Consider the following 14,269-nt stretch of genomic DNA (forward strand, 5'->3'; position numbering starts at 1 on the left):
ACTCTTAGTAGTATTAAAATTACAACAAACAAAAACAAGATTAAATTGTTGTATGTTCTTTATCGGTTAAATTATATGAAATCCTTCTAGACTGAGGAAATTAACATTTCATGTTTGAATCCAGATTATCCTAATGAGAAACAAGCTATACTTCACATTAAACCCCGCTTAGTGCATGACTTTACTCTTGTAGCGAGGTAAGTAGATATTATTATTAATCATAGTATCATAAATGTAAATAATAGCAATAATGATAAATATGTATTATTATCGACATTTCTACTAATAGTAGTAGTAGTAGTAGTATTAGCAGTAGTATTTGTAGCAGCAGCAGTTGTAGCAGTAGTAGTAGTAGAGCACTTGAAGTCTGGATAAACTTATTCACATTTCATTGAACACCACCTGTTTTTGCCAGTGAGCAATCACTGCTTATGCTAATAAATGAGAAGAAAAAGACGAAAAAGATTAATAATAATAATAATAAGAAGAAGAAGAAGAAGAAGAAGAACAACAACAACAACAACAACAACTTCAACAACAACAACAACATATATGCTTCTAGTCCGGAGAGACCATGGGTACTCTTTGTAAAAGTGTCTGTGAGATAACAAGATTACGCAATCACAACCTACATGTTTTATAAACCGATATTTTCTTTTTGTTCAGTGGCAGGGAGGAATCGAAGACAATTAGAAACGATGCCGACATCAGCAGAGAAAGACTGATGTTATTTCAGAGTTTTCCTTCCACTATATCAACTGCACCCTCAATAGTTATACTACTACTACTACTACTACTACTGGCAATAATAATAATAATAATAATAATAATAATAATAATAATTAGTTCAAAATAATAATAATAATAATAATAACAATAATAATAATGATAATAAAATTAGTTAATAATAATAATGATAATAATAATAATAATAATAATAATAATAATAAACCAATGGCCACTATCAGCGAGAAACCAATGGTATGTTGCTGTTGCGATGACGCAGATTTATTTGCAAATGCTATCGAAGGAGGTGTTGAGAGCTGGACGTCTGGGGAGACTTGTTGTCACTCAGCTTCCAGAGAACACCACAGGTCTCCAAACCGATCGTTTGTTGACTTTTGTGAAAGCTGCATGTGAGCCAATAATAATTAGTTCATAATAAAATTATAATTGCTCTTTGTTATGTTCTTTTTATGCTTAAAGATTTATTCCGCCTGCTGATGGTATTTTGTTCCCGGTTTAAGTACTTTTTATTTTCCATTTTTTTTTTCTGTTTTTTTTTTCTTTTGTTTTTAATTTCACCGAAATCACACGTCAAACAAAAACAGCAAAGAAAGCAGGCGATTTCACAAAAAAATGTCTTCTTATTCCCTCCTTCTAATTCTTCTTTTACTTGTTCTTCGTCTTCTCTTTCTTTCTTTTTCAATAAGTATAATTTATTCCCAACATGTTTTCGTCTCTTTTTCAGAAACGAATTTGCCTGTCACTGTTTTCTTTCTTACATTAAAAAAATATGCACCGCTGCGTTTCATCCTCGACGGCGCTAAATACCTGTATTTAATGTGAAATGATTAGATCAAAATCAATGTAAGTTTTCTTAGATCATATATATACATATATATATATATATATACATATATATATATATATATATATATATATATATATATATATATATATATATATATATATATATATCAGTTTTATCAGCGACTATTTCCTTGATTCATCTGGGTACAAAGTTGCAGACCAGATACTATACTTTGATTTTCGCTCAATAAACAAGATATTGACATAGTCGATCCTTTTCGTGTTATGCAACGATTTATTGTTATAGTTGTAAGTGTGTTTGTATGTTTTTCCTGGATTAAATGGAACAAGTAAGAGTTTATTTTCCTTCGTTGCAGCATAAAGTTGCACAAGTTTGAGACTGGGCAAAATCAGCTCTCAGGAGGGGAAATTTGGTCTAAAATCTAATTAGCCGACAGCAGAAAATTCGACATTAACCGGAGGTGCGCCTCAGTCGAAACAACACCTACCAAGCGAGATGGTAAAGCCTCGAATAGTGCACCTGCTCGGACGGAATTAGACATTAGTCTTTCAAACTGCTGATAACCTGAACAAGCCTTAACCCTGTCGCAGGTAGTATGGCGATTAAAATGTTAACAAGTAATTCGGTTCACAAAAATGCCTCAGCAACTCGATTGGCATTCACCTTTAGCGACGCCTCAGGCGATTAGCAAAGACTACCTCTTTTCAGAGTGAGAATGCAATGCCTGCAGTGTACCCCTTCCTGTGGTTAAACCGGATCAGGTTGATTCAAACACTCCTTCACCTGAGCAAGTCTTAACGGAGTGCCAAGATTTTACCTCCGTGTCAGAGGAAATCTAAAATAAAAAGATTTTAATATCTATCTAAGTCTGAGATTGTTGCTAATAATACCGCGCACCATCGAGAATAAACGAACCATTAAAATAATTGTACCGATTGTAAAAGTTTATTCTCTTACAGAAAATGTTTCTGTTACGATTTACAGGTTTCTGTTTTATAAGTAAAATTAAGTAAATAATTGTTCATGATTTTTTAAATCTTTTACTCTTACATTGTTTATCGTCGTGTGTGTGTAATCTTCTAATCATTATTCATTATTAAACCCGATTTCGAAAAAATGTTATATATATATATATATATATACACACACACACATATATATATATATATATATATATATATATATATATATATAGAGAGAGAGAGAGAGAGAGAGAGATAATGGATTGAACCCTCTGGTTAAGGAAATAATAGTTTCGACTTAATGTTATGCTGCACTTGTGCGCTAAAATAATTGTGTTCTCTAGGTTATGAATATCGTAAATTTGTAAACCAAGGAAAACAATAATCTAAGTGCTGTAACTTCTACACTAAGTAGCGGATTCTCACATTCCCACTGGAACTTAAAAAGAAAAATACTAACTTCGTCAACTCGCTACGTGTACGACTGGGAACTATATGCAAAGTTAATATTTCCTAAAAACTTCCCACTGTTGAGAAATGTAACCTCGCCCGTTTTGTTTAATGCCATATCGTTTAGTTTTTAATTTTTCTATCGGCAGAGGAATTTGTTCGTGGGATGCCGAAACAGTCGTCTTTGGATGGCTATATTAAATGTGTGAATGCGTGTGTGTGTGGGTGTGTGTGTGTGAAAGGGAGATAGGAAGAAAGAGAATGAAGGGGGCAAAGTTAATAGAAAGTGAATAGCGAAGTTACAAATCTATTCCCCTATAAATTTGGGTTTCCCTTTGTATTTTGATACTCATATAAAAAAAAAATCTATTTATGTAAAAAGAAAATACAACTTTGTTATATATGGATCGTGAAAGTGCATTCATCTAATGAATTCCCTATTAGTTTTTTTTCGGTTTCTTATGGTATGATCACCTTTAGTTAGCTATTACGTGTAATTATATTCATGCAGATATTCTACATGATTTATACTTGTTTAATATCTGCGTAAAAAGGTTATAGAAAACACATATCTCTTTCTATATATATTTATGAGTGCGTATATATATATTTGTTTAAAAAAGTTTGCCTACCAAACTCCTCTGTCAGTGTTTGGTCTAAAGGCATAAACTTGATATATAGGGTATTAGAAGCCCTGAGAAACTTTATATATCGGTTTAAGCCCGAGAAAATATTAAAATGGAATTCGCCAGGTGAAAGTCGAACGACGGTATTAAGAATACGCATGCGTAACGAAAAGGTATTAGTCCATGTTTTAATTTTTAGCCTAGCAGCAAACATGTCTTCATAACTCATGCATTAACTTTAAAAGAAAAATTAATTCGTAAGCTACACATTTTGGTTTCGATTCTCAGTGGTGGGGCACGGGTATATTTTTTTACTTTTTATATATCATTAGTATATATTGGGTTCGATATAATGATAAATACGAAGTCTGCATTAATAAACATAAAATTAAGAGTATTTTACGATCGGGCAATGCTGGGCAGGCTGCTAGTTAGATATAAAAGAAGATATAACAACAACTGATCACTTAATCAACAAGATTTGAATTACGCTACAAACTTGTGTAGTGAGTTCAATCTCGGCTGCGGCCCCGCTGGATGATGGATCACTTAATCTAGTTTTCATGTAATTGTAGAATTTATTCAAATGCGTTTTTTTTTTTCTCTCTAGATTTGCGTATTCATTTTTGGTTTGTTTTTAAGTGAGTTTATAATTAAACAAAACTAATTTTAAAGTTTGGTTTAATTATAATTATTAAATTATTATTATTTTTTTGTTTATTTTATTTTGTTTTTTCACATGTCTTTAAAAATAAGAAATATTCTTATAGAACGCTTAAAAATAGGTAACCCAGACATGTTAATATTATTATCTTGGACAGATTTTATCTAAAAATATTTTCTTTTTACAAAATAAAATGAAACTTTATGAATATCTGGAGATTCGATCATATCACCACGAAAACACGTATGTTTGCACGTATACGTGAATTATATATATATATTTATATATATATATATATATATATATATATAAAGATATATAGATAGATAGATATATAAAGATATATAGATATATATATATATAAAGATATATATATATATAAAGATATATATAGAGATATATATATATGTGCAAAACAGATAAGTTGAAAAGCAAATGCACTTTAATATATAGTTGTATGTGTAGAGAAAAGGAAATAATATCTACTAGATAACTTATTAGATTAATACAAACATATATTTCATTAAATATGACACCAATAGTATAAACTTCACAATTCCTCCAAAACTAATTAAAGTATTTACGCGCCACGTTTTAGTTAATAACAACTTGTAAAGATGGATACAGATATAATAGAAATATAAAACATTACAGTCAGTACATCGGTTATTCTTTCTATATTCAGCGTAATATGCTTAAACCCAAAATATGATGCCTGTATATGCATCTATCTATCTATCTATCTATCTATCTATCTCTATATATATGTGTGTGTGTGTATACATATATATATGTATATATATGTGTGTGTGTTTGTGTTTGTGTGTCTGTTATTTATAGTATAATGCAAGAAAAAGTTCTATAACACAGTAATAAATAAAACTGGCTAATCTATATGGAAGAGTTGCAAAGGAATATTGATTGGTTTTGTAAAATACCAATAATGAAGGAATGCTGCACACAATCGGGAGACTAAGTAAAAGGATAAGTGATGGAAGATTTTAACTACATTGTTTTATTATACATAAATATTGTGTGGCAAGTGTATATTCCTTTCAGTCACTTGGACATGAGATGAGACTAAATGGATGAGTTTGAAATGACAGAATGCACTGAAAAAAAAAAAACGATAAGAAAAGAGCCGCAGCTGCAGTAGTTGTATCAATAGATCTGGTGGCGTGTCACAGTATGTGTGGTGGTCGCCGTAGCTGTAGGTGTAATAGTTGTAGTAGGATTAAGTGAAGGCATGGGTCTTAGTGGCATCGATAGTCGCCGTCTGTCGCGCGCTTACAAAAACCCTGCCAGAAAAGTCAGTTTCATCCATACATCTATAGAATCACAACAGTCATGTGCCTATGTTTATGATTACTCATGCATTTGTGCGTCGTGTTCAATTACGATATCTGTTGTAAAAAAAAAAAATCAATTAAAATGTTAAAACGCTGTTTCTTGTTAGATCAACCTCGTAAGAAATTGAAGCGAACGAGGTTGACAATAATGGAGGAGGTATAATCAAAGGAGCAAAAAAGTAGGGTGCATATTAGTGTCTTGTCAGAAACGTACAAGATTTTCAAACTTACACAACCGAGAGATAATCACCAGTTCGATAAGCCTTCTAGATTCTATCGAAATTGTTATATATATATATATATATATATATATATATATATAACATTTTGTGCATACATTCACCGCATGTACTTCAACAGTGCTCAATACGCGAGTGGTGCTTAGTAGTAAGCGATTAAAATATATTCATGGCAATTAAGTTACACAGAGATCCATCCATCCCATCCATAGCCGTGAGCCCCGAAGGGGGGGCATAGGCAATCCACAACTTTGTAGATGCCTTTGTAGCGAGAAGTTTGTTTTTTATATTGTATGTGAGAGTGCTGGACCCACGCCCAACAATCCTAGATGGTACATACATCCTTCCCAAATGGTCAACGGTCTGGTACTGGCCAGGTTCAACGTTGTTGAACTTCGGTGATCTGGCGAGACCCAGTGTGTCAACGTGATTGTGCCGCAGAGATAGTCGCATTTAATTTCCTCCGGCAACCGTCAGACTAAGTGTACAGATGTTTTGTTACTGTTTATCTGCAAAAAATTAGAAATGATAATTAAATCACGCAAACAGTACTAAACAAGATTAGTCTAAAAATGCAAATAAAATGCATAAATATGATCAATATAGTAACAATAAAACTAACATGAACAATTATAAAACTCGTGGGCATGTTAATAACTGAAATTCTAATAGCAGGCAGAAAAAAAAACTGTAACTGTCGGACTCGTGCACTACAAAATAACTGATTTACTAAAACCGATTTAAATTATCTACAATGTTTTTTAGAGAAACACGAATAACAAAAAATACTACGTCATTATATAAATCATAAAGGTATATCAGGTGCAAAAAACGCATATTTAAACATTCCTAGCAAGACATTGCTTTGAATTCAAATATAGATTTCATAAAAATAGAGTAGAAATCACACCGATTGACCAAATATAGATTTCATAAAAATAGAGTAGAAATCACACCGATTGACCAAATATAGATTTCATAAAAATAGAGTCGAAATCACACCGATTGACCAAATATAGATTTCATAAAAATAGAATATATATATATATATATATATATATATATATATATATATATATATATATATATATAAAGAGAGGCTAGTATAAAAGAAAATTTGAAGTTTCTACTTAAAGGCACTGGCGATAGAAACTGACCAATCAAATGGAGCCACGTTCTGCTAGTATTATCAGAAAGCGGAATTGCCTATAATAATATTAGATATTTTGGAATCCATGCACATAATTTTTTTCAGTCTGCACGAGAAAGCTCTATCTCTTCGCCTGCAAAATTTTAAAGCCCAACATTATAAAGTTCAGTTACCCACCGAAAACTCTTTTATTTTCAAAGCCTTTCAGATCAACTACCCACTGAAAATTCTTTTTCGTCCCAAGAGTTATGCAGATTAGCTACCCATCAAAAACTCTTCTGAAATTTAACAAAGCTTTCAATGAAAAATGGTTTTAATATAAATATTCAAAATACTTAAAATTTACTAACCCCTAGAAGGGAAATAATATTTAAGTATAAGCAGAGAAAAAATACTTTCAGATAACCACATATATAATTTATAAATGAAATAAAATAAACTTTATAAACTTTTACCTTATTTTGTAAAAAACAGGGAAAAAGTGCTAAATAGGCGAGTAGAGCTATGTGTATTTTTATTTTTCAACGTCTGGGATTTTTACTTAAATCATACAAATTGTTTCGATAGACAGGACAATAAAAATCCTATTCATCTCCTCAGACAACTCCTCCTAACATATATATATATATATATATATATATATATATATATATATATATATATATAATATAAAGTTGAATGTCTGTGTGTGTGTGTCTGGTCACGAATAGGCTCCTATATGCTTGACTATTTCAAAAAACTGATTATATATAATGATAGAAGATGTACCGTGACACAGGAATGGGTATGTTTGATCTGGCAGAACGGTGGTTCATTAAAATTGTGGGGTCTGAGTTCGCGCCTGGTATACAAAATATGGAAATAAAAATTTAAAAATAAAAAAAATGTTTACAAGTGTTTTTGATATAGATGTACATAAGACTACTTTGATAAGTATGTTTTAACTTAAATAGGGATGGTATAATAAAATTGTGGGGTCTGCGTTCGCACCTGGCCTCCATAGAATGGCAATAGGCACAAAGTTTAACAAGGTTTTTTTTATATAGATCCACAGAATATTGTGATAAGTGTTTCAGTGTGAACAGGTATGGTATAATAAATTATGTGGTTTATCTATTTTATTTTTACTTTCATCATATTTTGCGTTGGTTTAGATACTGCCAAATTCGGAGCTATCTCTTTACAACCCTTCCTTTTCATAACCTATCATACTTTCATAAATCAGAGTCCATTTTCTGTAAGCTGTTTTTGAACCCAGTCAATGACGGGATATTTTATCTAGTATATATATATATATGTGTGTGTGTGTGTGTGTGTGTGTGTGTGTGTGTGTGTGTGTGTGTGTGTGTGTGTGTGTGTGTGTGTGTGTGTGTGCGTGTTCTTAAAAGATATTCTAAAACTAAAAGCATGACTCTTACTATCGATATTGTACATCGCATTAGTGCAAGAGAAGAGCCCTCGGACCAATAACGATTCACCAAAATATATCACTCTACCGCAGCAAGAGGCAACAAAACATATATAAAAAATTGATGCAAAATATTCCAACACATCACCAACACATTAACACCTTTAGGTACAAACATTCACGATAGACAACATGCACCTCTAATAGAAACAACACAGACGCAGAGACGGCAAAAATTTCACTCTGAGAGTCAACACAAACAGAACTATAAAAGCTTTAGGACTTCTCAATAGATATAAATTCCACATACATATAACCAAGGCAATAACAGAGGAGGTAGTGTATGTGAAGTGTAAAACAGTATATCATTATTTTCCAAATTATTTCACCTAATTATCAGCAATCCATTGTGTTTTTAGTCAAGTCGATTTCATGCTATCAATCACTTTGCATGATTGTTCAATAGTATCTCTAACAAAATTTTTATAACTGATACAGTGAGATATATATATAATAACCTTGAGAATGGATTACTCGATAAAAAGACGCTAGAAAGCATTAGCAAGGCGTGGAATGGTATTCCTGATATTTTAGCATTCCATATACGTTCGAGTGTCAATATCCTATTTGTTACATTTTACCGTTGTAAAATAACTTTACAATTTACCCTGTGTGTTGAGTCTCATTTCCTCTGATTAATTTATACTGATTATATTCCTTCCAGTTATATATATATATATATATATATATATATATATATATATATATATATATATATATAACCGCATACACTTGCTTCCTTTCTATCTTTACCATGCAGAAGACTATATTTTATGATTCGAATCATTGTAAGCTCGAATTAAAAATGTCACCGGCATCTACTTATTGTTATACAACCTGCTACTTTTTACCCGTGAATTTTAGATTATAATGTTCCGTCAGCAATGCATTAACGAGTACAAACTAATCCCGTATACACACCTTTTTATCGCAATGGTTCTACTTGATCTCGTTATCTGCTATATAATACCCACGGATATACGTTTCAATAAATTGAGGACTGTGTCCTGCCATGCATGCATACATTTAAGGAAAAATATTGTACTCCGATAAATTAGAGAAATAAGAAATCAAATACACTAATTTATGTAAACACACACACACACACACACACATATATATATATATATATATATATATATATATATATATATATATATATATATATAATATGTATATATTAGATAACTACCTCCAGGGCATACTGAAAACTAATAATTTCGGATAACAAAGTAAGTGTGAAATTCCATTGCATAGAGTTATATATATATATATATATATATATATATATATATATATATATATATATATATAAAAGTTTTATTCATAGCACTTAAGCTAAACAAACTCGTCCGTGTTTCTAGCTAAAAGAGAATAGACAGGGTCAACTTGCAACCTTGATCTACTTAGCGGTGAAGTAAATTCAGAATTCAATACACACTATATTATGTCTTTATAATATTACACGTTGATACATGAAATAATATATATGTGTGTGTATGTGTGTGTGTTTTTGTTATCGATTTCGATGAATATCATTTAGCATCACTGATGATGTTGTAACTCGCGCGGTAAAATTTTAGAGCAAGAGTTGCGCAATTTCGAATCACACCTCTCCTGGCCCGGTAGTGTTAAATACCAATGGAATTTAGATATTTTAAGACAACTGGAAATAACGCCAAGATAAGCGGAGAGCAAATACAACGGCTGCTACTCGAAATGATCATTTATCTAACACTGGCAAGACCCAACGTTGCTTAATTTCGGTGATCTGACGATCCGGTGTATCAATATATACACAGACGGCAAAAAGAAAGTCTGGACTTGTCATTTTTTCAGAAACTGCAAATTTAAGCTAAATTTGATGTAATAATTTAAACAAACTATACCTCATTTGATTCATCTTTTATTCTTCTTTTAAGTTTACTTGTTCATATTCGACTTTTAATTGAATTCAATTGAAAAAATAACTTCAAATTGAGGAGGCAAAAAGAAAGTCCTCACAATGGAACATTGGTATTTAAATGTAACTTTAGGACATTAATGCAACACAAACATATCAGGTCCTTGAATTAGACTGCAGCAATACTCCGGGAAAAGGCATCCCACTTTTTAAAAGTTTTTGTCCAAAGTTCTTCCAAATTTGAAATTTTACGAGGGGCGTGCAATAAGTAATGCCCCAAACCCACTTCCCAAAGCAGTAGAGCAACGAAATCTGGCAGAATCATTAGTCTTTCTCTACATAGGAACCACCCAGAGTTATGCATTTCTCCCATCGTTTGATGCAGCTCTGGAGACCGCTTTTGCAGAACACCCCAGGTTGGTCCTCCAATCACGACGTGACTTCAGAAATCAAGGCTGCATCATCCAGGAAACGTTTTCCTTTCAAAATCAACTCCATGGCTGGGAAGAGTTGAAAGTCAGAGGGTGCAAAGTCAGGAGAGTAAGGACAATGGGGGGAAATTTCATAACCACACGCCCGTGCTTCTGATCTGGCGACATGTGAGTTGTGGACCGGAGCGTTGTCCTGCAGGAGAAGGGTACCTTAGCTAATCTTGAGCCGCCTCTTGATTTTGATAGCTTCCCTTAATTTCCTCAAAAGTGAAGCATAATAGGCTCCTGTAATTGTGGTATCCTTTGCCAGGAAATCTGTCATCACTACTCCGTCCTGGTCCCAGAAGACTGTGAGCATGACCTTGCCAGCGGAGGGCTGCACCCTTGCCTTCTTTGGGGGTTGTGAATCCAAGTGCGTCCACTGCAATGACTGGGCTTTGGTCTCTGGATCATAGGGATGGACCCAGGTTTCATCCTGTGTAATCAGTCTTTTGAAAAACTTTGACTCATCTTCTTGGCATATCTTCAAATTCGTCCTCGAGCACTCTACGCGGCCTCTCTTCTGGAATGGTGTGAGCAATCTGGGAATCGATCTGGCAGACACCTTATGTAAATGCAAATGGCCATGAATGATAGTTTCCACATACCCTGTACTAATATTGACATCGTGGGCTATTTGGCGAATAGTAATACGCTTATTTTCTAAAATAGTAGTCTCAACTTGACAGACAGATGACTCATCAATGGCAACAGGGGGGGCGACCAGGTCTGGGAGCTGTTTCCACAGACTTCCAGCCATGTTTGAATTCACGATGCCAGCGTTTTACAAGGTCATATGATGGGGCATTATCACCATAAGTTTCTTTCATTTTATCGAAAGTCTCCTGTGGCGTGCGTCCTTTCAAATACAAAAACCGGATAACTGCTCAACATTCAACAAGCTCCATTTTACACCTGACTCAGTTCAAAGACCTGCAAAACAAAAATCACAGTTAGTTCAGAGCTGTAATTTGCCACATAATTCTTAGAGATAGAAATCATTGCACATGCAAAATTTCAGCTAAATCAGACAACTGGAATAGGGTCAGGGGCATTACTTATTGCACGCTTCTCGTATCATTGCTAGCTGTTGCGTGATGTAATGTCATACGTTTTCGATAGGATTGAGGTCTAGATATTGTGCAAGCGAAATATAGGCCATGGACCGTGGTACTAATAATGCCCCACACCAAAACTGAACATACACCACCTTGCAGCATTGAAACTCAGCACCTACGATTGGATTCTTCGTCTTTCCTCCGACGGGCGTACTGCCTACATACACCTATTGAACTTGCTTTTGTCGTTAAAAAGCACGTTTGACCAATATGAAGAGTCATGATCTTTACAGAAATCATTGGATTAAGTCTTGCAACATATCCTCGCAGATTAAATTCCTTTAATATGTTCTTGGCAGTAGAAAGAGAGCACTTTTTAGCAAGTTTGCCATGTTGTTTCGTCTGGGGAGCCGTTTCAAATCTGTTTCTTAGGCTGCGGATCTTGATTGGAGAAAGTTAGAGATTAATGAGCTCCTGACGATTACTAAGAGAAAGTCGTGGATTATTGACTAAATGTTACGTTGTATAACCTGGAAGAACACCAATTACGATTAGAGATGCTTTGTTGCCTGTTGATGGATATTTTAAACTGATTTAGGGGTGATAATTTAAGCTGGTTTTAAGCGAATTTGTTGTTGCGGACTTTCTTTTTTTCTCCTCAATTTTAAGTTATTGTTTTAAATTAAGGTGAACACCAGAATATTTCAATTAAATCACATATGAACAGGTACAATTATAGAGGAGTATATAGAGGAATAAAAGGCCAATCAGATGAGGTATAGGTTCTTTAAACAGTTACATTAAATTTAGCTTAAATTTGAAGTTTTTGAAAAAATTGTAAGTGCGGACTTTCTTTTTGCCGGCACTATATATATATATATATATATATATATATATATATATATATATATGTGTGTGTGTGTGTGTGTGTGTGTGTGTGAAACTATGAATATAACGGAAAAGAAATATTTACCCGATATAATCAGATGTAAACTTCAATTTAATATAAATAATCATATTTATGTATTAATGAATTAAGCCCAAGCAAATAATTTACAGTTTTAAGTTCTTTTATTTTCTCATATATATATATATATATATATATATATATATATATATAAAATATATTTTAGTCATCGACATACAGACCTGTTTCGTTGTTTCACAACTCATCAGTGCCGCTAGACTAACACCTCTCCCAAGCCGAGGATCGAACCTAGAACCGTCGTGATGACAGTCGGCAGTCCTACCCCTTGACTATGGAATCGGTGGCCGAAATTAACCTGTCCGAACGATTATTCAAATAAACATCCGTCCGCTACTCGTAGAGGGCTCAAACGTTTGTTTGTAAACAAATCGCGAGCTTCGCATTATTTCAGCTAAATTAAGTAGCGAGTAAGATAATTTACGAGAGTGCTCTACCAAAGAGGGGAGCTTTATAAAATATATTTTAGTCATCGACATACAGACCTGTTTCGTTGTTTCACAACTCATCAGTGCCGCTAGACTAACACCTCTCCCAAGCCGAGGATCGAACCTAGAACCGTCGTGATGACAGTCGGCAGTCCTACCCCTTGACTATGGAATCGGTGGCCGAAATTAACCTGTCCGAACGATTATTTAAATAAACATCCGTCCGCTACTCGTAGAGGGCTCAAACGTTTGTTTGTAAACAAATCGCGAGCTTCGCATTATTTCAGCTAAATTAAGTAGCGAGTAAGATAATTTACGAGAGTGCTCTACCAAAGAGGGGAGCTTTATAAAATATATTTTAGTCATCGACATACAGACCTGTTTCGTTGTTTCACAACTCATCAGTGCCGCTAGACTAACACCTCTCCCAAGCCGAGGATCGAACCTAGAACCGTCGTGATGACAGTCGGCAGTCCTACCCCTTGACTATGGAATCGGTGGCCGAAATTAACCTGTCCGAACGATTATTTAAATAAACATCCGTCCGCTACTCGTAGAGGGCTCAAACGTTTGTTTGTAAACAAATCGCGAGCTTCGCATTATTTCAGCTAAATTAAGTAGCGAGTAAGATAATTTACGAGAGTGCTCTACCAAAGAGGGGAGCTTTATAAAATATATTTTAGTCATCGACATACAGACCTGTTTCGTTGTTTCACAACTCATCAGTGCCGCTAGACTAACACCTCTCCCAAGCCGAGGATCGAACCTAGAACCGTCGTGATGACAGTCGGCAGTCCTACCCCTTGGAATCGGTGGCCGAAATTAACCTGTCCGAACGATTATTTAAATAAACATCCGTCCGCTACTCGTAGAGGGCTCAAACGTTTGTTTGTAAACAAATCGCGAGCTTCGCATTATTTCAGCTAAATTAAGTAGCGAGTAAGATAATTTACGAGAGTGCT

At 33.8% G+C, this 14,269-nt stretch overlaps 1 protein-coding gene across 1 annotated transcript in view; it reads right to left on the reverse strand.

Moving 5' to 3' along the window:
* The window catches only part of LOC145268573 (metabotropic glutamate receptor 3-like), a 1,374,385-nt gene extending 1,373,594 nt beyond the window's left edge, over nt 1-791 (reverse strand). Inside the window, exon 1 of the mRNA XM_080124032.1 lies at nt 1-791. This exon is cut by the window's left edge and continues 922 nt beyond it. The gene's annotated coding sequence lies outside the window, so the exon portion shown is untranslated.
* Nucleotides 792-14,269: the final 13,478 nt, after the last annotated feature.

Source organism: Euprymna scolopes, chromosome 4, assembly GCF_053919585.1.
Source record: "Euprymna scolopes isolate OS-2025 chromosome 4, ASM5391958v1, whole genome shotgun sequence".
Classification (NCBI taxonomy): Eukaryota; Metazoa; Mollusca; class Cephalopoda; order Sepiida; family Sepiolidae; genus Euprymna; species Euprymna scolopes.